The sequence below is a fragment of the Oncorhynchus keta genome, chromosome 2 (genome assembly GCF_023373465.1).
Source record: "Oncorhynchus keta strain PuntledgeMale-10-30-2019 chromosome 2, Oket_V2, whole genome shotgun sequence".
NCBI classification, from domain to species: Eukaryota; Metazoa; Chordata; class Actinopteri; order Salmoniformes; family Salmonidae; genus Oncorhynchus; species Oncorhynchus keta.
Window position 1 is genome coordinate 54,259,971 of NC_068422.1, and position 24,414 is coordinate 54,284,384.

At 45.3% G+C, this 24,414-nt stretch overlaps 1 long non-coding RNA gene across 2 annotated transcripts; it reads left to right on the forward strand.

Moving 5' to 3' along the window:
* Nucleotides 1–16,746: 16,746 nt before the first annotated feature.
* On the forward strand, nucleotides 16,747–21,927 carry LOC118373273 (uncharacterized). Of its 2 annotated transcripts, XR_008078841.1 has the most exons (5): nucleotides 16,747–16,838; nucleotides 17,568–17,702; nucleotides 18,250–18,348; nucleotides 20,434–20,494; nucleotides 20,657–21,927. It is a non-coding gene; the product is annotated as an uncharacterized LOC118373273 (long non-coding RNA). The 2 variants fall into 2 exon arrangements; XR_004823393.2 differs by lacking the exon at nucleotides 20,434–20,494.
* The last annotated feature ends 2,487 nt before the right edge of the window (nucleotides 21,928–24,414 follow it).

The following is a 24,414-nucleotide window of genomic DNA, read 5'->3' on the forward strand; positions in this document are numbered from 1 at the left end:
TTGACCTCTGTCATTGCCAACAAAGGGTATATAACAAATTATTGAGATAAACTTTTGTTATTGACCAAATACTTATTTTCCACCATCATTTTCAAATAAATTCATAAAAAAATCCTACAATGATTTTTTTTCTCATTTTGTCTGTCATAGCTGAAGTGTACCTATGATGAAAATTACAGGCCTCTCTCATCTTTTTAAGTGGGAGAACTTGCACAATTGTTGGCTGACTAAATACTTTTTTGTCCCACTGTACATCCTGTATATGTTACCCTTCCAATGAGCTTATCACATAAACTACAACGTGAAAAGTACAGTTTACTTCACTTTTCATCATGTTAGCACAGGTAACAGCCGTTTACAGTCTTTCTTTCATTTTTTCATTCTTACTCTTCCCAATTCACTTTAACTATATTTCTTTATTTCCCATGAGCTTCACCAGATTCACCAGTGGCTGGAATTAATACAACTGTATTAAGACCATTACATATACACCCCCCTGTAAAAACGAAATGTTGTCCCAGTTGCAGCCTAGTATCCAAACTAATATGCCATTTTTGTTTAAAAAATAACACCGTTTATAATTATAATTTGCAATTCCAGGCTACTGTAGTGTTGTGGTTTCTTGCAGGTAACCTGCCTTTCCTGGCTGTGGTCAGCCATTTTGGGGCGAAACTGCACTGGCCCAGGCTCATTGCTATGAGCTGTTTCCTCATGGCTGAAGGATCCTTCCTCACAGGCCTGCCACACTTCTTCATGGTACGGTAAAACAACTGAAATACTGGTTAAACTTGTACTTGTAGAGATACTCCAATGCGGAGAATAGTTTCACTTTAGAAATAAAGAAATGTATCCAGTTGTTGATTAATCTCAGTTAACTTAGAACTAAAGTCTTGCGTAATTGGTCAGCTGCTTGATTATGTTTTGGGGACATATATGTTAAGAGAAGGGATTAAGAGATGCTACAACTGTGATGTGGTAAGGCTGGACCCAGGTGCAGAGAAGAGACCAGAAGATGAAGCAGTGATTCCAACCAGTGTCTCCACCCCTCAAGGGCCCACTTAACTACCAAAAGCTCCCGGTTGCCGACATTGTAGTTGCATTCCGCTGGCGAGAACCGCTTGGAGAGAAATACTCATGGGTGCAGTGCCTTGTCCTCCTCTTTCCTCTGTGAAAGTACCGCACCAGCTCCGGTGTCCGAGGCGTACACCTCTACCACAAAGGGGCGAGTAGGATCAGGATGATCGAGGATGGGTCCGGAGGTGAAACGTCCCTTGAGCTTTACTAATGCCCTGTCAGCCTCGGGATTCCTGCAAAAAAACTGCTTTTGTGAGGTGGGACAGGGCTGTATGTGTTCCGGATGGGTTTTTGGAGATGATCAGGATGTCGCCGAGGTTAACAAAGACGTCTTTTGTCACCTCCTTCATTCCCTACCTCCTCCTCCCTCTGCAGTCTGGCACTAAGTGTGACAGTGTTCAGGTGGCTGGTCTGACCGTGTCCTACAACGAGTAAATATGACATCTGATTGGTTGGTTGATAAAAACAAAAGTTTTGATCAGTGGAATATGAGGGAGAGTTAGACCAAAACACAAATGGGCTTGTGCCGGTGCTCCCTCTTGTGGGAATATACAGTATGGTTCTTACTGAGCCAGGATTCCTGGCTGTTTTGTCACTGTGCCTATGTCAATGACAGTTCAGCAACAATTATTTAAACATCATTATTACCAGCCATTTTCTCTGTCCCCCAGGTCCCCTGGTGTACGATGGCAGCCTGTTGTCAGAGTGTAACAGAGACTGCTCCTGCTTGGGTGGGGAGTGGGACCCTGTGTGTTCAGACAACGGCATCACCTACACCTCCCTCTGCCTCGCAGGCTGCTCCAGCTTTACAGGTTACGGCAAGAACACAGTACCAATACTATTAATGTACTGAGTGTATAAAACATTCACAGTGATGCTGGCCCATGTTGACTCCAATGCTTCCCACAGTTGTGTCAAGTTGGCTGTATGTCTTTTGAGTGGTGGACCATTCTTGATACACACAGGAAACTGTTGAGCGTAAACAACCCAGCAGCGTTGCAGTTCTTGACACAAACTAGTACCCCTGGCACCTACTACCATGCCCCGTTGAAAAGCACGTACATATGTTGTCTTGCCCATTCACCCTCTGAATGGCACACACACTCAATCCATGTCTCAATTGTCTCAAGCCTTACAATATTTTTTTAACCTGTCTCCTCTGCTTTATCTATACTGATTTAAGTGGATTTAGCTAGTGACATCAATAAGGGATTATAGCATTAACCTGGATTTACCTGATCAGCATATGTCATGGAAAGAGCAGTTTTTCTTAATGTTTTATACACTCAGTCTAACTCATTGGCACTGAAATAAGTTATTTTCAACCATTAACTGGGGCCTTGTTGAGGCCTTATCTAAGTAAGTAATTGCTGATTGACAATAAAGTATTATTTTGATGTGTGGAAAAAATATGGTATGCAATTCCTATGTAGAGAAGGTTCTCTCTGGTAGTTTAATGTGACTTCATCTTGTACAGGGCACTTGTACAGGGTAAAATAGATGTTTAATCTCAGTGTGACTCCCTGTTAAATAAAAGTGAAAAACATCAACACACACACAGTATATGGTGTACACATGCTATCACATAATTACATACAGTGGGGAGAACACGCCAATTTTGCAGGTTTTCCTACTTACAAAGCATGTAGTGGTCTGCAATTTTTATCATAGGTAGTAGACTTCAACTGTGAGAGACGGAATCTAAAACAAAATCCAGACAATCACATTGTATGATTTTTAAGTAATTCATTTTCATTTTATTGCATGACATAAGTATTTGATCACCTACCAACCAGTAAGAATTCTGGCTCTCACAGACCTGTTAGTTTTTCTTTAAGAAGCCCTCCTGTTCTCCACTCATTACCTGTATTAATTGCACCTGTTTGAACTTGTTACCTGTATAAAAGATACCTGTCCACACACTCAATCAAACAGACTCCAACCTCTTCACAATGGCCAAGACCAGAAAGCTATGTAAGGACATCAGGGCTAAAATTGTAGACCTCCACAAGGCTGGGATGGGCTACAGGACAATAGGCAAGCAGCTTGGTGAGAAGGCAACAAATGTTGGTGCAATTATTAGAAAATGGAAGAAGTTCAAGATGACGGTCAATCACCCTCGGTCTGGGGCTCCATGCAAGATCTCACCTCGTGGGGCATCAATGATCATGAGGAAGGTGAGGGATCAGCCCAGAACTACACGGCAGGACCTGGTCAATGACCTGAAGAGAGCTGGGACCACAGTCTCAAAGAAAACCATTAGAAACACACTACGCCACCATGGATTAAAATCCTGCAGGGCATGCAAGGTCCCCCTGCTCAAGCCAGCGCATGTCCAGGCCCTTCTGAAGTTTGCCAATGACCATCTGGATGATCCAGAGGAGGAATGGGAGAAGGTCATGTGATCTGATGAGACAAAAATTGAGCTTTTTGGTCTAAACTCCACTCGCCGTGTTTGGAGGAAGAAGAAGGATGAGTACAACCCCAACAACACCATCCCAACCGTGAAGCATGGATGTGGAAACATCATTCTTTGGGGATGCTTTTCTGCAAAGGGGACAGGACGACTGCACCGTATTGAGGGGAGGATGGATGGGGCAATGTATCGCGAGATCTTGGCCAACAACCTCCTTCCCTCAGTAAGAGCATTGAAGATGGGTCGTGGCTGGGTCTTCCCGCATCACAACGACCCGAAACACACAGCCAGGGCAACTAAGGAGTGGCTCCGTAAGAATCATCTCAAGGTCCTGGAGTGGCCTAGCCAGTCTCCAGACCTGAACCCAATAGAAAATCTTTGAAGGGAGCTGAAAGTCCGTATTGCCCAACGACAGCCCTGAAACCTGAAGGATCTGGAGAAGGTCTGTATGGAGGAGTGGGCCAAAATCTCTGCCGCAGTGTGTGCAAACCTGGGCAAGAACTACAGGAAACATATGATCTCTGTAATTGCAAACAAAGGTTTCTGTACCAAATATTAAGTTCTGCTTTTCTGATGTATCAAATACTTATGCCATGCAATAAAATGCAAATGAATTACTTAAAAATCTTACAATGTGATTTTCTTGATTTTTGTATCAAATACTTGTTCTCCCCACTGTATTAGGCCCTACTGCACCTGCATTCCAGCACCATTCCAGCATCTGGAATTGACTCAACATGTTTGAGGTGGGGGGGGGTCAATACATGTGGGGGAAGAGGTGGCTGTCGAATGTTTTATTCTGATATGTACAGGTAAATTCATTGTGTGTGTAGGGGGCTTCCATGTTTGTGTCTGTACTCTGAGGTGTGTTTGAATATGAATGAGCAGCAGTGTTGTGATGTGTCCTATCCCTTCCTTGCAGAGTGATCTTCCTTGGCCTCATCACATGTCTCAGTGTCTCCTCCTTAGGAGGGATGGGGACACCACCAGGGGACAGACACTCATCGTTAGAGATCGAACTTCAGACTCGCTCCAAAACCACTGAACCCCTCAACACACCGAAAGAGATTACGGTGCACACCCTTAGAGGGAGCCGGAACAGGATAACTCCATCCAAACTCACAAAGACACAGAGGAGGAGGAACTATCCAACATCCAGGGAGAGAGAACGAGTGACCTCAGTCAAACACAGTCAGAAAGTGGAGGTGGAAGAGGAGGAGGTTACCCCAGAGGCCATTCCTCCTGTTCATGTGAGCAAGAAAGCAGAAGGCTTTTTATCAGCCAAATGGCAGGCAGAGGGAGAGGTCGTAGTGATTCACACCCACAGAGAGAAAGACAACCGACACAACCTCTTGGTTGAGATGAACCACACAGAGGTAGAGGCAGAGGGCCTTCAGGGCTAGCCAGTCAGCCTGCCTGCTATGATCCTCAAATCAATTGATTTTCAATTCATGTTCATCAAAGATTTTCATTCAAGAATTGAAAAGTCCCATTTACTTAAAGATCATTTTTCACTGTCTTCAACCTTGAAGAACCAGGGTGAGTCTGGGTCACCCTTTTCCTGGGCAAACACAACATGCATATCGTCAAAGACTAGGCCGAAACATTAATCTTTTAACCTTGCCTGAATAAAACAATGCATTTTTTTTATAGTGAGCTAGAGTTCTGCTTTTTCCTTTTCTATGACGATTCAATTTTTTGGTTGCACCTCAACTCAACGTTGGTTGAGCGCCCTCCGTTTTTTTGTTGTCAAAAAATACATTTTATTTTCAAGTAAATTATTAAAATGATTAAAATTGGGATGATTCCCACTTATTTTCACATCCTACTCCACACTTGCAAAGTGAAAGTTTATAGAAAAGTTCTTAAATGAAGTAGTAAACAGAAAGCAGAATTTAGTCTAATTGTAATGCGAATAATTTAATGGTCTATGGTTCAATCCCATTTCTGAAGTTCTGATGAATAATTAATATTGTTCCTCCTAAAGGTTAGCTGATGACCGGTTAGCTGAAGACCGCTAGCATAGCTGGCTAGCTTCAGTTGAAGGGTGCCGGTTTCGAAGTAAATATAAATACTTTAGGAAAAGTAGCTACATTGGCGGGTTGCAGAAGAGTATTTGGAAGCTTAGGTTTAGCAAAATGTTTTTAAAGATATGCGAAGAGAAAAATAAGAAAAAAATATCTAAAACGAAAAAGAGACGATATTTGCAGAGAGACGATACGACAGGACGAGTTACTGCTACGCCATCTCTACACAGACAGTATAGCTGTGTAGAGGCCTGGTTAGAATTGTATTGCAATGACAGGTGAAGTGCTTGTTGAAATCATGCTGCCTTGCTGCTCATTCCTTAAAGTGCTAAGTTAGGGTAAGTAAGGGTAAGTAATCCTTCTCCCCCTTCTCCCCCAAAAAAAAAAAAGATTTAGATGCAAGTGGCTGTTCCACTGGATGCCATAAGGTGTATGCACCAATTTGTAAGTCGCTCTGGATAAGAGCGTCTGCTAAATGACTTAAATGTAATGTAAATGTAATTACCAACAAATACTTGTTTGTCTGTAGCCATAGCTGTTCTTAACCTGTTCAACTCTGACACCCTCTGGTGGCATTTTATAAACGATGCATAATATTGTATACTGCTCTCATAAAGTACATTTCGGTCCTTACAGAAACATGCTTAGGGAAAGGGGAATACCTAGTCAGTTGTTCAACTGAATACATTCAACTAAAATGTGTCTTATGCATTTAACCCAACCCCTCTGAATCAGAGATGTGCAGGGTCTGCCTTAATCGACATTCATGTCATCGGCGCCCGGGGAACAGTAGGTTAACTCCCTTGCTCAGGGGCAGAACGACAGTTAAGTACTGTTAGAAAGCTAAGAACTGTGGGATTCTGATAAGCGTCAGAAACAATGTGACTATTACAGAGCCCGAGATATGGGGGAGGTCCCAATTGTCAGTTGTTGGGGAATAAGAGATTTGAAAGTCTAGGTTCGACATAAAATATGTAACCAATTACTCGCTCTAAACATGTGCACATTTCCATAGGAACATAGCCATTTTGAAAGCGCGGGGTTTGTGCAACGTTTTTCGTTTTACAGGATATACACATGAGAAGAAAGCTGAAGTCTCTATCTATCCATTGATGTAAATATTCCCCTGTCTGATTCCCAGTTCGTCCACTAGTTAGCAGTAGGAGATCACATGAGTTCTCTTAGCCACTTGAAACCAGTTGCGTCTGGATCCTGTCATTTCCTAATGAGCCGCCTCCAGGTGGTGAGGTTAGGCAACCATTTGTAACTTGATCCTGGACTTCCTGACAGGCCACCCCAGGTGGTGAGGATAGGCAACATCATATCCGCCATGCTGACCCTCAACACGGGGACCCCTCAGGGGTGCCTGCTTAGTCCCTTCCTGTACTCCATGTTTACCTGTGGCTCCAAAACCATCATTAAGTTTGCCAATGACACGACTGTGGTAGGGCCTGATCACCAACAACGATGAGACAGCCTATAGGGAGGAAGTCAGAGACTTCAAAGAGAGTTTGGTATTTTTCCTGAAGGGCCTCAATGTGTAGTAATCTTTGGCCAAACCAGGCACACTAGAGTCTATGGAGCGATATGATGTTGAATCTGAAATCCAGTTTATGTTGGCACTAATATCACTCCATAATATTCTAGCTATATGTCTTGGTTAATGCCTGGTTGGAAAAAATGAAAGAGACTGTAGCTCCTAAAGACATGATGGGCCACCACTTGGGTAGAATCACTATATGGTCCTGTAGCCTACTTTGTCACATGTAAACAAGTTTAGGGTGCCAAATGTTACCAAACATCCTACGCTTCCACTAGTCCCAGTCAAACTTATCTTGACCTTTATCAACCCTACTGCATATGCCCTTTAGCTTTCATTTCAATTGAATTTTATTGTACTTTGTTTGGGACGGCACAAGACACTTTAAAAATAAAATGGTGTATATTTTTGGTCTAATGTTCATTTTTTGTATTATGATTTTCTCATAACATTGAAATTTTACTTCTCTATTGCTCAATACTGTATGCTATGCACACACAGTTGTCTGTTGTAGATCTGGAACCACTGACAGAATAGGGGAGTATCTGTGGCCACATGATAAAACACTAGTCTGGCATCAGCAGTCTGAAAATAGGAGGAAACCAGTTGGACATGTACATCAACATATGGCAGTTGACATTAATATTGTCATAAACTCATCCTAGATGTCTCACACTTTTTGAATGAACTTGTGCCTTTGGCCAGGATCCAGTTTTCCCACAGAGCTGGTGTGTAAAGGACCATATAAAATAATCTGAATGAGGCTTATTCATGATTCAGTGGGATTATAGCATAGTTGAATTCCATTTAATTTCCAATGAGTTTAAGAAATTAATGGAAAGCCATGTACTGATTGTATGTTATGAATCGCTACTTGCATATGTACAAAAACAGTTTGTTGATTTAGTGTTTCAGTTTTGTGGAGGTCCAATATGAATGTAAAATCCAGACAGTTGAGGAATGACACGCAGTATGACATAAGCGATACCAAAAACATAGCTACTGCAGTCAGTTTTACAACCAGAGTTTTTCTTTTTCTAATTTGTTTATTGCTTAAACACACATTTTAACACAGCATAAACCAATACTGATCAAATTAGAAATCAAAGCAGTGGTAGGTTTTATGGGGAAAACTTTCAATTAAATCAAATCACATACACATGGTTAGCAGATGTTAATGGGAGTGTAGCGAAATGCTTGTGCTTCTAGTTCCGACCGTGCAGTAATATCTCACAAGTAATCTAACAATTTCACAACAACTACCTTAAACACACAAGTGTAAAGGAATGAATAAGAATATGTACATATAAATATATGGATGAACGATGGCCAGACGGCATAGGCAAGTTGCAGTAGATGGTATAGAGTACAGTATATACAGTGCCTTTGCGAAAGTATTCGGCCCCCTTGAACTTTGCGACCTTTTGCCACATTTCAGGCTTCAAACATAAAGATATGAAACTGTATTTTTTGTGAAGAATCAACAACAAGTGGGACACAATCATGAAGTGGAACGACATTTATTGGATATTTCAAACTTTTTTAACAAATCAAAAACTGAAAAATTGGGCGTGCAAAATTATTCAGCCCCCTTAAGTTAATACTTTGTAGCGCCACCTTTTGCTGCGATTACAGCTGTAAGTCGCTTGGGGTATGTCTCTATCAGTTTTGCACATCGAGAGACTGACATTTTTTCCCATTCCTCCTTGCAAAACAGCTCGAGCTCAGTGAGGTTGGATAGAGAGCATTTGTGAACAGCAGTTTTCAGTTCTTTCCACAGATTCTCGATTGGATTCAGGTCTGGACTTTGACTTGGCCATTCTAACACCTGGATATGTTTATTTTTTAACCATTCCATTGTAGATTTTGCTTTATGTTTTGGATCATTGTCTTTTTGGAAGACAAATCTCCGTCCCAGTCTCAGGTCTTTTGCAGACTCCATCAGGTTTTCTTCCAGAATGGTCCTGTATTTGGCTCCATCCATCTTCCCATCAATTTGAACCATCTTCCCTGTCCCTGTTGAAGAAAAGCAGGCCCAAACCATGATGCTGCCACCACCATGTTTGACAGTGGGGATGATGTGTTCAGGGTGATGAGCTGTGTTGCTTTTATGCCAAACATAACGTTTTGCATTGTTGCCAAAAAGTTCAATTTTGGTTTCATCTGACCAGAGCACCTTCTTCCACATGTTTGGTGTGTCTCCCATGTGGCTTGTGGCACACTTTAAGCATCATTAAATCACTACTAGTCAGACTTATGGGCTTGCTATTTGCACGGTCGCTGCAGTCAGACAGAGCAAGCTACGGTCAAGTGGAGCATCTCCTTGAACTCGGCATGGCCTAGAGATTACGATGATGCCATTTGCCAACACTTTTAATGTTGATTTCAGTCTGTCCATTTTGTGATGGTTCATCACTGTATAAACTTATTGGAAATGGACTAAAGTCAGCCATCAGGTCAGCGTCCCTCACTCAATAAGATATCATTCTGACACCAAACTGATAAATATTGACACCAAACCTACTTTGTCCAACACGTTTAGAAGCCAACTATCACATATTTCAGAGCAGGCCCAAAATTCACAGCGCCTTCTGTTTAAACCACATTAAAAACTTAAAACACGTAGTTACCTTCTAGCTGAGGGTCCAGTTCTGACATTATGTTTAGGCCTAGCTGAGGCAACCCCAAATCCCGAGTTTCGACTCGATAGGCCATTCGGAGCCCGAGCAGCAACCTGAATGTGCTGAAAATGAACTTTTTCTGTGCGTTGTTACAGGGTCCCTCAAAGAACTATCGGACAGAAACTTGTTTACTCAGAGCATGTGCCAACCAGCTGGCAACTGTCTTCGCTGACATTTTATTACCTCTCCCTGACCAAGTCTGTAATACCTACAGACCACCCTTAGTCCCTGTGCCCAAGAACGCGAAGGTAACCTGCCTAAATGACAACCGCCCGTAGCAATCACGTCGGTAGCCATGAAGGGCTTTGAAAGGCTGGTCATGGCTCACATCAACATCTTCATCCCGGAAACCCTAGACCCACTCCAATTCAGATACCGCCCCAACATATCCACAGATGACGCAAACTCAATTGCATTCCACACTGCCCTTTCCCACATGGACAAAAGGATCACCTATGTGAGAATACTGTTCATTGACTACATCTCAGTGTTCAACACCATAGTGCCCACAAAGCTCATTACTAAGTTAAGGACCCTGGGACTAAACACCTCCCTCTGCAACTGTATCCTGGACTACCTGACTTGCCGCACCCAGGTGGTAAGGGTAGGCAACAACACATCTGCAAGCTGATCCTCAACATGGGTGCCCCTCAGGGGTGCATGCTAAGTCCCTTCCTGTACTCCCTGTTCACCCATGACTATGTGGTCAAGCTCGGCTCCAACACCATCATTAAGTTTGCTGACAACAAAACAGTGGTAAGCCTGATCACCGTCAACGATGAGACAGCCTATAGGGAAGAGATCAGAGACCTGGCAGTGTGGTGCCTGGACAACAACCTCTCCCTCAATGTAAGCAAGACAAAGAAGCTGATCGTTGACTACAGGAAAAGGAGGGCGGGTCGAGCGGGTCGAGAGCTTCTAATTTCTTGGTGTCCACCTCACCAACAAACTATTATGGTCCAAACACAGCAAGACAGTCTGAAAGAGGGCCCGACAATGCCTATTCATCCTTTAGGAGACTGAAAATATTTGGCATGAGTCCCCAGGTCCTCAAAAGGTTTTACAGCTGCACCATTGAGAGCATCCTGACCGGTTGCATCACTGCCTGGTATTTCAACTAAGTCACTACAGAGGGTAGTGCGTATGGCTCAGTACATCACTGGGGCCAAGCTTCCTCACATCCAGTACCTCTATACTAGGCGGTGTCATAGGAAGGCCCTAAAAATTGTGAAAGACTCCAGTCACCCAAGTCATAGACTGTTCTCTCGACAACCGCACGGCAAGCGGTACCGAAGCGCCAAGTCTAGGTCCAAAAGTACTCCATTAACAGATTCTACCCCCACGCCATAAGACTGCTTAACAATGAGTAAAATGGCCACCCAGACTATTTGCATTAACCCAACCCCCCCCCTTTGTTTTTACACTGCTACTACTTGCTGTTTATTATATATTCATAGTCACTTTACCCCTACCTACATAGGGGTACCCCTACCTACCTAAATTACATTTACATTTACATTACATTTAAGTCATTTAGCAGACGCTCTTATCCAGGGCGACTTACAAATTGGTGCATTCACCTTATGACATCCAGTGGAACAGCCACTTTACAATAGTGCATCTAAATATTTTAAGGGGGGGGGGGTGAGAAGGATTACTTTATCCTATCCTAGGTATTCCTTAAAGAGGTGGGGTTTCAGGTGTCTCCGGAAGGTGGTGATTGACTCCGCTGTCCTGGCGTCGTGAGGGAGTGTGTTCCACCATTGGGGAGCCAGAGCAGCGAACAGTTTTGACTGGGCTGAGCGGGAACTGTACTTCCTCAGTGGTAGGGAGGCGAGCAGGCCAGAGGTGGATGAACGCAGTGCCCTTGTTTGGGTGTAGGGCCTGATCAGAGCCTGGAGGTACTGAGGTGCCGTTCCCCTCACAGCTCCGTAGGCAAGCACCATGGTCTTGTAGCGGATGCGAGCTTCAACTGGAAGCCAGTGGAGAGAGCGGAGGAGCGGGGTGACGTGAGAGAACTTGGGAAGGTTGAACACCAGACGGGCTGCGGCGTTCTGGATGAGTTGTAGGGGTTTAATGGCACAGGCAGGGAGCCCAGCCAACAGCGAGTTGCAGGAATCCAGACGGGAGATGACAAGTGCCTGGATTAGGACCTGCGCCGCTTCCTGTGTGAGGCAGGGTCGTACTCTGCGGATGTTGTAGAGCATGAACCTACAGGAACGGGCCACCGCCTTGATGTTAGTTGAGAACGACAGGGTGTTGTCCAGGATCACGCCAAGGTTCTTAGCGCTCTGGGAGGAGGACACAATGGAGTTGTCAACCGTGATGGCGAGATCATGGAACGGGCAGTCCTTCCCGGGAGGAAGAGCAGCTCCGTCTTGCCGAGGTTCAGCTTGAGGTGGTGATCCGTCATCCACACTGATATGTCTGCCAGACATGCAGAGATGCGATTCACCACCTGGTCATCAGAAGGAGGAAAGGAGAAGATTAATTGTGTGTCGTCTGCATAGCAATGATAGGAGAGACCATGTGAGGTTATGACAGAGCCAAGTGACTTGGTGTATAGCGAGAATAGGAGAGGGCCTAGAACAGAGCCCTGGGGGACACCAGTGGTGAGAGCGCGTGGTGAGGAGACAGATTCTCGCCACGCCACCTGGTAGGAGCGACCTGTCAGGTAGGACGCAATCCAAGCGTGGGCCACGCCGGAGATGCCCAACTCGGAGAGGGTGGAGAGGAGGATCTGATGGTTCACAGTATCGAAGGCAGCCGATAGGTCTAGAAGGATGAGAGCAGAGGAGAGAGAGTTAGCTTTAGCAGTGCGGAGCGCCTCTGTGATACAGAGAAGAGCAGTCTCAGTTGAATGACTAATCTTGAAACCTGACTGATTTGGATCAAGAAGGTCATTCTGAGAGAGATAGCGGGAGAGCTGGCCAAGGACGGCACGTTCAAGAGTTTTGGAGAGAAAAGAAAGAAGGGATACTGGTCTGTAGTTGTTGACATCGGAGGGATCGAGTGTAAGGTTTTTCAGAAGGGGTGCAACTCTCGCTCTCTTGAAGACGGAAGGGACGTAGCCAGCGGTCAGGGATGAGTTGATGAGCGAGGTGAGGTAAGGGAGAAGGTCTCCGGAAATGGTCTGGAGAAGAGAGGAGGGGATAGGGTCGAGCGGGCAGGTTGTTGGGCGGCCGGCCGTCACAAGACGCAAGATTTCATCTGGAGAGAGAGGGGAGAAAGAGGTCAGAGCACCCGGTAGGGCAGTGTGAGCAGAACCAGCGGTGTCGTTTGACTTAGCAAACGAGGATCGGGAGGAGGGGGGGAGGGGGAGGAGGATTCAGGAGGGAGGAGAAGGTGGCAAAGAGCTTCCTAGGGTTAGAGGCAGATGCTTGGAATTTAGAGTGGTAGAAAGTGGCTTTAGCAGCAGAGACAGAGGAGGAATATGTAGAGAGGAGGGAGCGAAAGGATGCCAGGTCCGCAGGGAGGCGAGTTTTCCTCCATTTCCGCTCGGCTGCCCGGAGCCCTGTTCTGTGAGCTCGCAATGAGTCGTCGAGCCACGGAGCGGGAGGGGAGGACCGAGCCGGCCTGGAAGATAGGGGACATAGAGAGTCAAAGGATGCAGAAAGGGAGGAGAGGAGGGTTGAGGAGGCAGAATCAGGAGATAGGTTGGAGAAGGTTTGAGCAGAGGGAAGAGATGATAGGATGGAAGAGGAGAGAGTAGCGGGGGAGAGAGAGCGAAGGTTGGGACGGCGCGATACCATCCGAGTAGGGGCAGTGTGGGAAGTGTTGGATGAGAACGAGAGGGAAAAGGATACAAGGTAGTGGTCGGAGACTTGGAGGGGAGTTGCAATGAGGTTAGTGGAAGAACAGCATCTAGTAAAGATGAGGTTGAGCGTATTGCCTGCCTTGTGAGTAGGGGGAAGGTGAGAGGGTGAGGTCAAAAGAGGAAAGGAGTGGAAAGAAGGAGGCAGAGAGGAATGAGTCAAAGGTAGACGTGGGGAGGTTAAAGTCGCCCAGAACTGTGAGAGGTGAGCCGTCCTCAGGAAAGGAGCTTATCAAGACATCAAGCTCATTGATGAACTCTCCGAGGGGACCTGGAGGGCGATAAATGATAAGGATGTTAAGCTTGAAAGGGCTGGTAACTGTGACAGCATGAAATTCAAAGGAGGCGATAGACAGATGGGTAAGGGGAGAAAGAGAGAATGACCACTTGGGAGAGATGAGGATCCCGGTGCCACCACCCCGCTGACCAGAAGCTCTCGGGGTGTGCGAGAACACGTGGGCGGACGAAGAGAGAGCAGTAGGAGTAGCAGTGTTATCTGTGGTGATCCATGTTTCCGTCAGTGCCAAGAAGTCGAGGGACTGGAGGGAGGCATAGGCTGAGATGAACTCTGCCTTGTTGGCCGCAGATCGGCAGTTCCAGAGGCTACCGGAGACCTGGAACTCCACGTGGGTCGTGCGCGCTGGGACCACCAGATTAGGGTGGTCGCGGCCACGCGGTGTGGAGCGTTTGTATGGTCTGTGCAGAGAGGAGATAACAGGGATAGACAGACACATAGTTGACAGGCTACAGAAGAGGCTACGCTAATGCAAGGAGATTGGAATGACAAGTGGACTACACGTCTCAAATGTTCAGAAAGTTAAGCTTACGTAGCAAGAATCTTATTGACTAAAATGATTAAAATGATACAGTACTGCTGAAGTAGGCTAGCTGGCAGTGGCTGCGTTGTTGACTTTGTAGGCTAGCTGGCAGTGGCTGCGTTGTTGACACTACACTAATCAAGTCGTTCCGTTGAGTGTAATAGTTTCTACAGTGCTGCTATTCGGGGGCTAGCTGGCTAGCTAGCAGTGTTGATTACGTTACGTTGCGTTAAAAGAACGACAATAGCTGGCTAGCTAACCTAGAAAATCGCTCTAGACTACACAATTATCTTTGATACACAGACGGCTATGTAGCTAGCTATGTAGCTAGCTACGATCAAACAAATCAAACCGTTGTGCTGTAATGAAATGAAATGAAAATGTGATACTACCTGTGGAGCGAAGCGGAATGCGACCGGGTTGTTGAGTGCGGAAGTTCTATTCAGTAGACGTTGGCTAGCTGTTGGCTAGCTAGCAGTGTCTCCTATGTTAAGGACGACAAATAGCTGGCTAGCTAACCTCGGTAAATTAAGATAATCACTCTAAGACTACACGCTCTAAACTACACAATTATCTTGGATACGAAGACAGCAAAGACAACTATGTAGCTAGCTAACACTACACTAATCAAGTCGTTCAGTTGAGTGTAATAGTTTCTACAGTGCTGCTATTCGGTAGACGGTGGACGTTTGCTAGCTGGCTAGCTGCTGGGCAGATAGCAGTGTAGACTACGTTAGGACAACGAAATACGAAGTTGCAATAGAAGTGCTGACTGTTTCACTTTGTTGTCCTCTTTCTTTTCCTTTTTCTTCTGTCCTTCTTTTGTCCTTATTTTGTCTTCCTTTCTTCTGTTAACTAGATATTTTTTGTTGTTATTCTTTGTAAGCTAGCTAGCTTCTTCCAGGAGAGTCCCTAGCAACTGCTTAGCAACAAGTAAACAATTCTGCTAGCAATTCAGCTAGCTAAGATAACTGTACAATTTTATGAAAAATAGTTAATTTTTCAAAAGCCTGTCTTTTTTGGTTTGTTCCTTGTTTTGTCTTCTATTGAGTCTTGCAGTTTTCTCTTGATTTTTTCGATGTACTTCACTCTAAAAAAAACATTTAAATCTCAATATATACAGGAGCTCATTTTTCAGCAGCTGCTCAATTTAGAACTCCGGAACACAGACCTCAACACAGACCTAAATTACCTCAACTAACCTGTACCCCCGCACATTGAATTAGTACCGGTACCCCCTGTATATAGAGTCATTATTTTGTAACTTTTTTAACGTTTGTTTATTTAATAAAGATTATTTAGTAAAACTCTATTTTCTTAAAATTCCATTGTTGGTTAAGGGTTTGTAAGTAAGCATTTCAAGGTAATGTCTACACCTGTTGCGTTTGATGCAGTTGACAAATACAATTTGATTTGATTTGATTTTAACTCTGTGTTTGATACACTTGTTGGTGTTTCATTTATTTTGGCAGATACAGCACATGTACTGTATGTGTTTTTGATAGTTTATTATTTTAGAAACTATTGATCCTCTTTGGCTAAAGTATGCTCTCTGTTGTATTTTAAACATTGAGAGCGGGCTCCTGTGGTTGGATTTAAAAATAATAATAATGGTAAAAAGTATTTATTTTGTATTTGTTTTACCCCTTGGGCCCCCTACGGGCTTGGTCCCAGCTCCTGAATCACACAATTTATTAGTCACATTTATTTGTTATGCAGTTTATATATTTTTCTTAATAGTTTTTTATTTTTATTTATTTATTTATTTCACCTTTATTTAACCAGGTAGGCTAGTTGAGAACAAGTTCTCATTTGCAACTGCGACCTGGCCAAGAGAAAGCATAGCAGTGTGAATTAGTGTGAATTACCCAAGTGGCCCCCCTACCTCCTCTCCTCCCCATCCCATCTAACAAATAACAAAGTGGCAGCAGCAGCAGGCCTCTACACTCATTGAGAGTGGGTTCCTGAATCCTCCTGTGGTTGGCGGTTGCAGTAAAAAATAAATATATACTACATACTGTATATATGGGGCCCAGAGGAAATATCCCCAGTAAGCCAGCCTATGTCAGAAAATAGCCAAGGCATATTGACCTTATTTCAGTGTGTTTCTGGATCAATCAATACCATTTCTGTATCCTTAAAATTTCCATTTTGGTTTCTTGAGGTTTCCTATGACCTATAGGCCTAGGCGAAATGCATTCATTTTGCAATGTATTAGCCTACTTCTTAGGTCTATAGAATATTTACTACACAACTGAAATATCAACATCAGTCATGGCGATTTTATAGAATTCCAGAGCCTTGACAGATACACACACCACTGTGGTGACACGTTCCCTATATGACTATCTCTGTCCCACGTTGTAATTGCCCCTCCCCCACTCCACCGCGCAGAGCCAGAGAGGGAAAATCACTTTCATCTGGAGAAGCGCGTGCAAAATGCAGGTCACCGCTGTCCCTAAAAAAAGGTGAGTAAATATAATATTTTCATGCTGTAGTACAATTCCACCGCCATAAATCCTTGTATTGTTTTATGAACTATGTTAGCCTAGTTAGTGAGCTAGCATTAACAACAAACAAGCTATCTAGCTAATGCACTAGTGAGCCAGTTTTGTTGACATTTGGGCGGGTAGCTTGGTTAGCTAAGTGTTGATATAAAATGGACAGCTATTTCAGTCAATTCTATCAGTGTGGTTATAAGTAACATGCATTGACAGCTAAATGGGACACGTGATCCCCATAGATAAACTTGAGTAGGTCTAAGGTAACAGTTTGATAACATTAGATGGTGCATTGTTAGTTTAGCTAGCTAAAGTTGGCTAGCTTGCAACCAGGTGTTGTGCACCCCACCTTGCATCTCATGGCAGAGTGGAAGAGGGAAAGTATATTTATTTTTTACTGCTTCTAACGTGCTTGTTTTGTAGTCAAACAACAAATATACATATCATCTAACAAACATTATGTCTCTTATAAATTGTGGTTTAAGCCATGAATGTTGATTTTCTGCCTTGGTATATTTAAGCAGTAAGGAACGGCTGAGGACTGTTCTTATACAAGAGGCAACGCGGAGTGCCTGGTTACAGCCCTTAGCCGTGGTATATTGGCCATATACCACAAACCCCCGAGGTGCCTTATTGCAGCCAATCAACATCCAGGACCCAAACTACCCCGTTTATAATGTCTGCTTTATTCCACAGATTAAGGATAGATTTGAGTTGGCCTGATGGAGAGATCTTCCAGACTGCTCCGGCCCATGGAGGATGCAGAGCATCACATAAGATCAAACATTGATAAGCCAGTACTTTACCAGTGTTTTATCAATATCTTTAAAGGTAAGGTGAATTTTGTATATATTTCTGACAGTCCTAAATATGACAGCTATGAATCAGATGTATATTTTAGAGGTGAGTGGGAAACAGCGAATTGGGATATATGGGCACAGTCAAGTCACCCAGGGAAAAGGTTTAAAGGAATAGTTTGCCATGTCTTTGTATTATGGTCATAGGATTGTTAAAGGTTCACTACAGTCACATGATGCTCCATCTGAAATCTCCTACCTGAAAAGGCCCACCTTGAAAACGAATCATTGGTTTAGAAGACAAAGTAAGAGTGACAACTGAATCTAGCCTCTTGAAACAGACAGATCAGTGCATCCCCCTCCCCAAACCCCCTGCTGCACACCTGAACCTCATTTTGATTGGCGGTGATATGTGTGGGATCACTTTTAGACAGTTTGAGGCCACTTTAGAGGAGCAGATGTTTTTGGAGAAGCTTGGCAAGTTGAATGGGGTGATCATGTGACCAGAGTGGATTATTCTCTGTAATAATTGACAAGCACAATGCAATATCTCCTAATGTTTGTATTTTTTGTCTGCTAAGGACGAGGAGTTTTTGCACAACAGGAGAGCGAGGTCTGAGCTGATCAGTACAATGATTCTGAAAAGGTGTTTATTTTCAATGGAAAGGAAGAACATGGTGGTAAGTAGGATTGATGAGAACAAAATAAAAACCTTTTGAGATCTTAAAAAAGCAACAACATTCAAATGGAGACCGACATTTTAATGGTTGGTGGCACATTATGCACATCTCAGGCCCACATCCTAATTTGACCTTGTCCCTGACCTAAACAGTGAGGAAAAATATTAGTCTTCAAACCAACTGGTTCGCTATCAGAGCATCTGCACTCCTTTTTTAAAAAACGCTCATTTAGTAGCCCAACTAATGAGAGTATTGCGCTTCTCCTGAAAAGGTCAGTCCTGCATCTGCCAGAATAGGATGTTCAAACCTAAATGTTACACCTATGGCATTTCCTGTGTGCTTTCTTATACAGTAAGTCCCCAGATGTATACAATGCATTAGATCACATTTTTGGCCAAAACCTGAGTTGATTTGAGGGGATTTTTCAGTGTTTTAAAAATGTTGATTATGTGTCAGCATCCAGGGGTGTGTCAGTTTCTACAAAAACAGTCTCTTAGTGCGTAGATGTCTGTGACTATTTTGCCTGTTGGTCACAGGCTGGGAGCAGCACGGGCTACTGCCGTTTTGCCTTTGAGCAAGGGACTTCACCCCTAAGTGCTCCGGGTGCTCTGCTCTGCCACAGCCCGTGCTGTTAACCCACTGTTCAGGGGGTTGTCATTGAAAATAAGATTTTTTTTCTTAACTGACTTGCCAAGTTAAATAAAGGTAAAATAAAACCAATTTAAAAAATCTCCTTTGTGGGGAGACGAAACTCATCAAATCTTGTTTCTGCCTTGACCTTTTATATTGTCTACTAGCCTTCTATAGTTACCCACTGTAGGGAAAAGGTTTTGGTGGGGCTGATATCAGAGAAAAGGAAAGCAGTCAATCATTCAATCATGTCAATAACTGTTTAATCCCTCCCCTGTAGTCCAAAATTAAGTCCAAGTGATTGATGCCACTCAAAATACAAACCTCAGCTACAAACTAAGCATATTACACTATTATGTGTTGGGTTTGTTGTGGTGGCAATTGCAGAGAAATGCAATTATCTCCTCCCTAAACTCTCATACTCTCTTGAGAACTTTAGGCCTACCCTTACTTAGCTACCTAACATCATTATGTAAATGTAGATCATGAAGCTCAGCAGACTATAAAACAACACATTTTGAAGGATAAATGTTGATTGGATAAAGTTTGATAGTCATAGCTGAGTCTGTTGTTTTTAAGTCACAAAGCATGTTCAGGCAGTGTGGTCTATCCGCGGCAAAAGAGCCAATAGGCGGGCAGACAGACACTTGTACCCCTGTTAGCAGCTGTGATTGGCAGTAACTGGTATGTTACTGATATTGATTGACAGAACTTAAGGGGGTGATCTTCAACATTTTACTCTTGGGTCTTGACTTGTTACATGTGAAAAATTACGGTGGAGCGCACTCGCCATCTATTGGATTTTTGCAGTGTTACACTTGGCATTTGCCATATGGCATTTGCAATCAACTTTGAATGAAACGACGTCCAATTGAGTGGTATTGTACATCGTGTATATGTTTCGTACGGTGCCAATATGATCCCATTAATGTTTTCTATTTCAGGGGGGTGTTCCCTTACCAGTATAAATGACTCCTGTGATGTCTCCTGTAACTTCGCAACAAGATTTGATGAGTTTATTCTCCCCACAAAGGTGATGCAGTTTGTTAGGGATCCTTTCTTTACCGATGCGAGGGGGAGACTTCTCTGCGAATGCTATGGTGCCAATGTCACATGACAAGGGTTCCCTCTACCTAGAGTTCAGAGACGTGCAAGCATCTTATGAGACAGGCACTTCAGTCTGTGGGCTGTGCAAAGTTTTGGACTGAGCATATTATTGCAGAATAATTTCCAAACAGACGTGTGTAAATCCAGCTTCTCTCACATGAAAACAAACACTGTTTCTTCCTATCAAATGTGAATATTCAGATTCCCATCTCCCTCATTAGCTTTAAGAACCAGCTGTCAGAGCAGCTCACAGATCACTGCACCTGTTCATAGCACATCTGTATACAGCCCATCTATCTACCTCATCCCCATACTGCATTTATTTATTTTGCCCCTTTTGCACCACAGTATCTCTACTTGAACATCCATCTTTTGCACATCTACCATTCCAGTGTTTAATTGCCATATTGTAAGTACTTCGCCACCATGGCCTATTTATTGCCTGAACTCTCTTATTTGACCTAATTTGCACTCACTGTATATCAACTTTTTTTCTTTTTTTCCTTCTGTATTATTGACTATGTTTTGTTCATTCCATGTGTAACTTTGTGTTGTTGTATGTGTCGAACAGCCTCATGTGGGCTGGTAAAATGCAGGTTTTGGATGTCGGAGGAACGTGAGGCCAAAGTCGTTTTGGAGGAGAGCGCCTTGGTGGAGTTGGAGGTGTTCCCGGAGACCCAGATGTCAACGGGTAGTCAATCCGTAGGCCGCAGGGAGAGGTTGGAGGAGTAATGGTAGAGTTGGGCTCATATCTCGACAAAGTATATATAGATGATGAGGCGTTCGGGGCCCTCGTGGGGGAGATGAAGGAGATTGTGGAGGAGCTCCAAGTCTCACAAACAAGGACGGCGGAATGGGGGTCCATCTCACCCTTACCTGCCACTCCAAGAACGAAGAGGGACGCCACCACAGCCCAGCAGGTCCTGCAGGAGCCAGGGCTGTTTGTGCACTCGGGTGAGGCCCGGAGGAAGAAAAATAAGAGGCTTTCCTTCGAGATGGGGGAGGGCCAGAGTGGGCTGGGAGGGGTGGGTGTGTGAGAGCGATTGGGGACAGTGCCACAGAGGTGGCCCCCCAGTCACCGCGGGTATCATCTCTCCCACTCACCCCGATGGACATAGATCTGGTGGCCCCTGCGCTGTGTATGACCGATGGAGATGGGTTGTTCCAGGCTTTTTCTGGGACGCCGGGACTCCCCATCCACAACCCCAACCCATTCCCTGCATCTTGGGCTTCTCAGAAGGGGGATGCAGTGGATGGGGAGGCCTCAGAGGAAGGGGGTCAAGAGCCCTTGTCCGTGGATGTATGAGGGGTTGGGGAGATGGTCAGTAACCCCGAGGTGTCTCCCCTGTCCTCACGGGGTCCATCTCTCCAGCTCTTCCAGGTGGACAAGAACATGTCGTCCCCGGGGCTGTTTTTGCCAGATGGGGATGGGGTGTCTCAGGCTAGTTCTGGGACGCCGGGACCCCCCCCATCCCCAACCCCTTCCCCGCATCTTGGGGTTCTCAGGGGGGCGGTATGGGGGGTTGGAAGGTTGGGGGGGGCCTCGCAGGCTGCTGGTCCAGCGTCCAAGTGCGACGAGGACCTTTACCCACCGGACAGGGTGAGTACTTGAACCCTGCACCTGGTTGACTTTTCTTTTTAATTGTGCAACCAAGGCAGAGATTCAAATAATGACTATGAATGTTCGGGGTCTAAGGGACACTGTAAAAAGAACTGCTGTCTTTAGTTGTTTATCAAACATATGTTATACCTTTTTGTTTCTTTCAGGAGGTACATTTAAGGGATGGGGGGGATGTAGAGCAGTTTAAAAAAGAGTGTGTAAAAGGGAAGTCTGTGTGGAGTGTGGGGGTGTCCACTCATCGGGGGTTGGGATTTTGTTTGGGACACGGGAGGTGAGGGTGGAAGGCACGTACGTTGCGGCTCAGGGGAGGGTTTTGGGGGTGGACATAGTGTTAGGGGATTTTAGATTTAGGATTATAGGGGTATAAGGGCCACATACGGTGCCAGAGAGAAGTGAGATGGTGGAGAGTCTGGCACCTCTGTGTGCAACAAAGTTTTGGTAGTGGGAGGGGATTTTAATGTAGATTTTGGAGGGGTGGGAGATGGTACGTGGGGGCCATCACCGGACTTATGGCAAGCCATGGTTTGGTGGATGTAGGCCTTAACACTACTCCGGCGCTGGCAGGTCCCACGTGGCGTATCTCCCGGGGGGGAACCTCCAACTGAGGTGAGAATCCCTGGTGCTTTTGTCTCGGCGTTTGCTGCCTGTGATTTTCTCAGATCACGACGGGGTTCTCCTTCGGGTCAAGGCGCCTGTCTGCCTTTTCGCTAGGGGGTACTGGAAGCTCGACTGAGACATCCTGGAGGAGCGGGCTTTTGTCAATGCTTTCTCTGTTTTCTTTTTCGGGGCTTGAGGGTCTCCGGCCGATGTGCGGAGGGGTTTTGGAATGGTAAGAATTAGGGTATTTATTATTGGTTTTTGTAAGAGGAAGGGGAGAGAGGAGAGAAGGGAGGTGGAGCAGCTCCAACGTTTACTCGATCTCGAGTACGAAGCTGGCAACCTCGGTACTTTGATGGACGTTGAGCGTGCTACCAGCCTCAAGGCTCAACTCAGGGAGGTGCATGAGCGGAAGGCCCGTGCCTTCCTGCAGCGTGCACATTCTGAGTTCATAGAGGAGAATGAGTCTTGCTCTGCAGTGTTTTTTAAAATCAGTTAGGGAAAAGCAGGTAAGGCAGGTTTTTTATGGGGTGAGGGATGGACAGGGTAGGATAGTCAGGGAGCCGGAGCAGATGGTCAGGGTGGCAACTGACCATTTCCGGGGGTTTTTCCAGGAGAGGGTAGTAGAAGAAGAACAGGGTACAGTGTTCTTAGAACACTTGTCCCAGCGAGTGCCGGAAGACATTAGAAAGGCGATGGATGCCCCGATAACACTAGAGGAGGTGGAGAGCGCCCTCAAGAGCATGGGGAAAGGGAAGGTGTCTGGGATGGATGGGCTGCCAGCTGAGTTTTACCTCAGATTTTGGGTCCTGACGGCCGTTCTCGAGACTGGAGTCCTGGGCAGGTCAATGGCTGTAGGCGTGCTGTCCCTCTACAAGAATGGAGACACCGCCGACCTTAGCAACTGGTGGCCGTTGACCATGCTGTGCGTAGATTATAAGATACTAGCGAAGGTCATGGCAGACCGCTTGCGCACAGCCCTTCCCTACGTTGTCCATGAGGATCAAATGTGTGGGGTTGAAGGCTGTTCCATTAGGTGTAACCTCCAACTGATCAGGGACTCCATCGCCTGGGTTGAGGATAGAAGTCGACCTCTGATGGTAGCGGCGCTTGATCAGTCCAAGGCTTTTGATCGCGTCAGTAGGGTTTTTCTTTTCAGAGTGTTAGGGTTTAGTGATCGCTTTATAAAGTGGATCAAGATTTTGTATGTGGGAGCAGGGTGACGGGTGAGCATGAACAGCTATCTGGGCGACGTGTTTGGCCTCTCCTCAGGGGTCAGGCAGGGATGCTCGGCACTCCTTTCCGTGCTCTATATGGAGCCCCTGGCGGCTGCCATTAGGGCTGACGCAGGGGTGGAGGGCTTGCTGGTCCCTGGGAGCGGCGGTTTGCGTGTTAAGGTGACGCAGTACGCCGATGACACCAGGACTCGTGCCTGCTAAGGTCTCTGGACAGAATTGGAGACTTTACCCGCGCGTCGTGAGCGGTCCTTAACCTCGCCAAGTTGTCTTAAGTATTTCGGCAGATGGCGGGGTAATGCCCGGGGGACTATCTCTCTGTAATGGGGCCCTGAGGATTCTTGGGGTCCATTTTGAGACCTCTGGCTCCGCAATAATGAACTGGAACATTAGGGTTGCTGTGGTTCAGAGGAAGCTGGCAATGTGGAAGGCCAGATCTTTTTCTTTCTTGGGCAAGGTCCTGGTCCTTAAGGTGGATGTACTGCCTTCCCTTCTGTATTTGGCCTACATCTATCTATTGCCAGCGAGCATTAGGAGGGGGCTAGTAAGGCTCGTGTTTCAGTTCATGTGGGGGGGCAGGTATGAGTATGTCGCCAGGGCTCGCATGCTCTCAACCATCCCCAGACAAGCTGGACTCGATTTTTGTTTCGTTTTTGTTGAATGAGCTTGCTCATCCGGTGATTCATCCCTCCGGTTACTTCCTGCGGGTATTCTTCTCGTATCAGGCGAGAAGCGTAATGGTGTGGTCTAACACGGGTCCTCGGCTGGAACAGCTGCCGTGCACACCCCGAGGTTGAAGTTGCCCGAGTAGGTTTAGACCACAGGCACCTGTACGAAGAGGTCAGGCAGGCAGGGAGTCCTGCGCCTGTAGGGGGC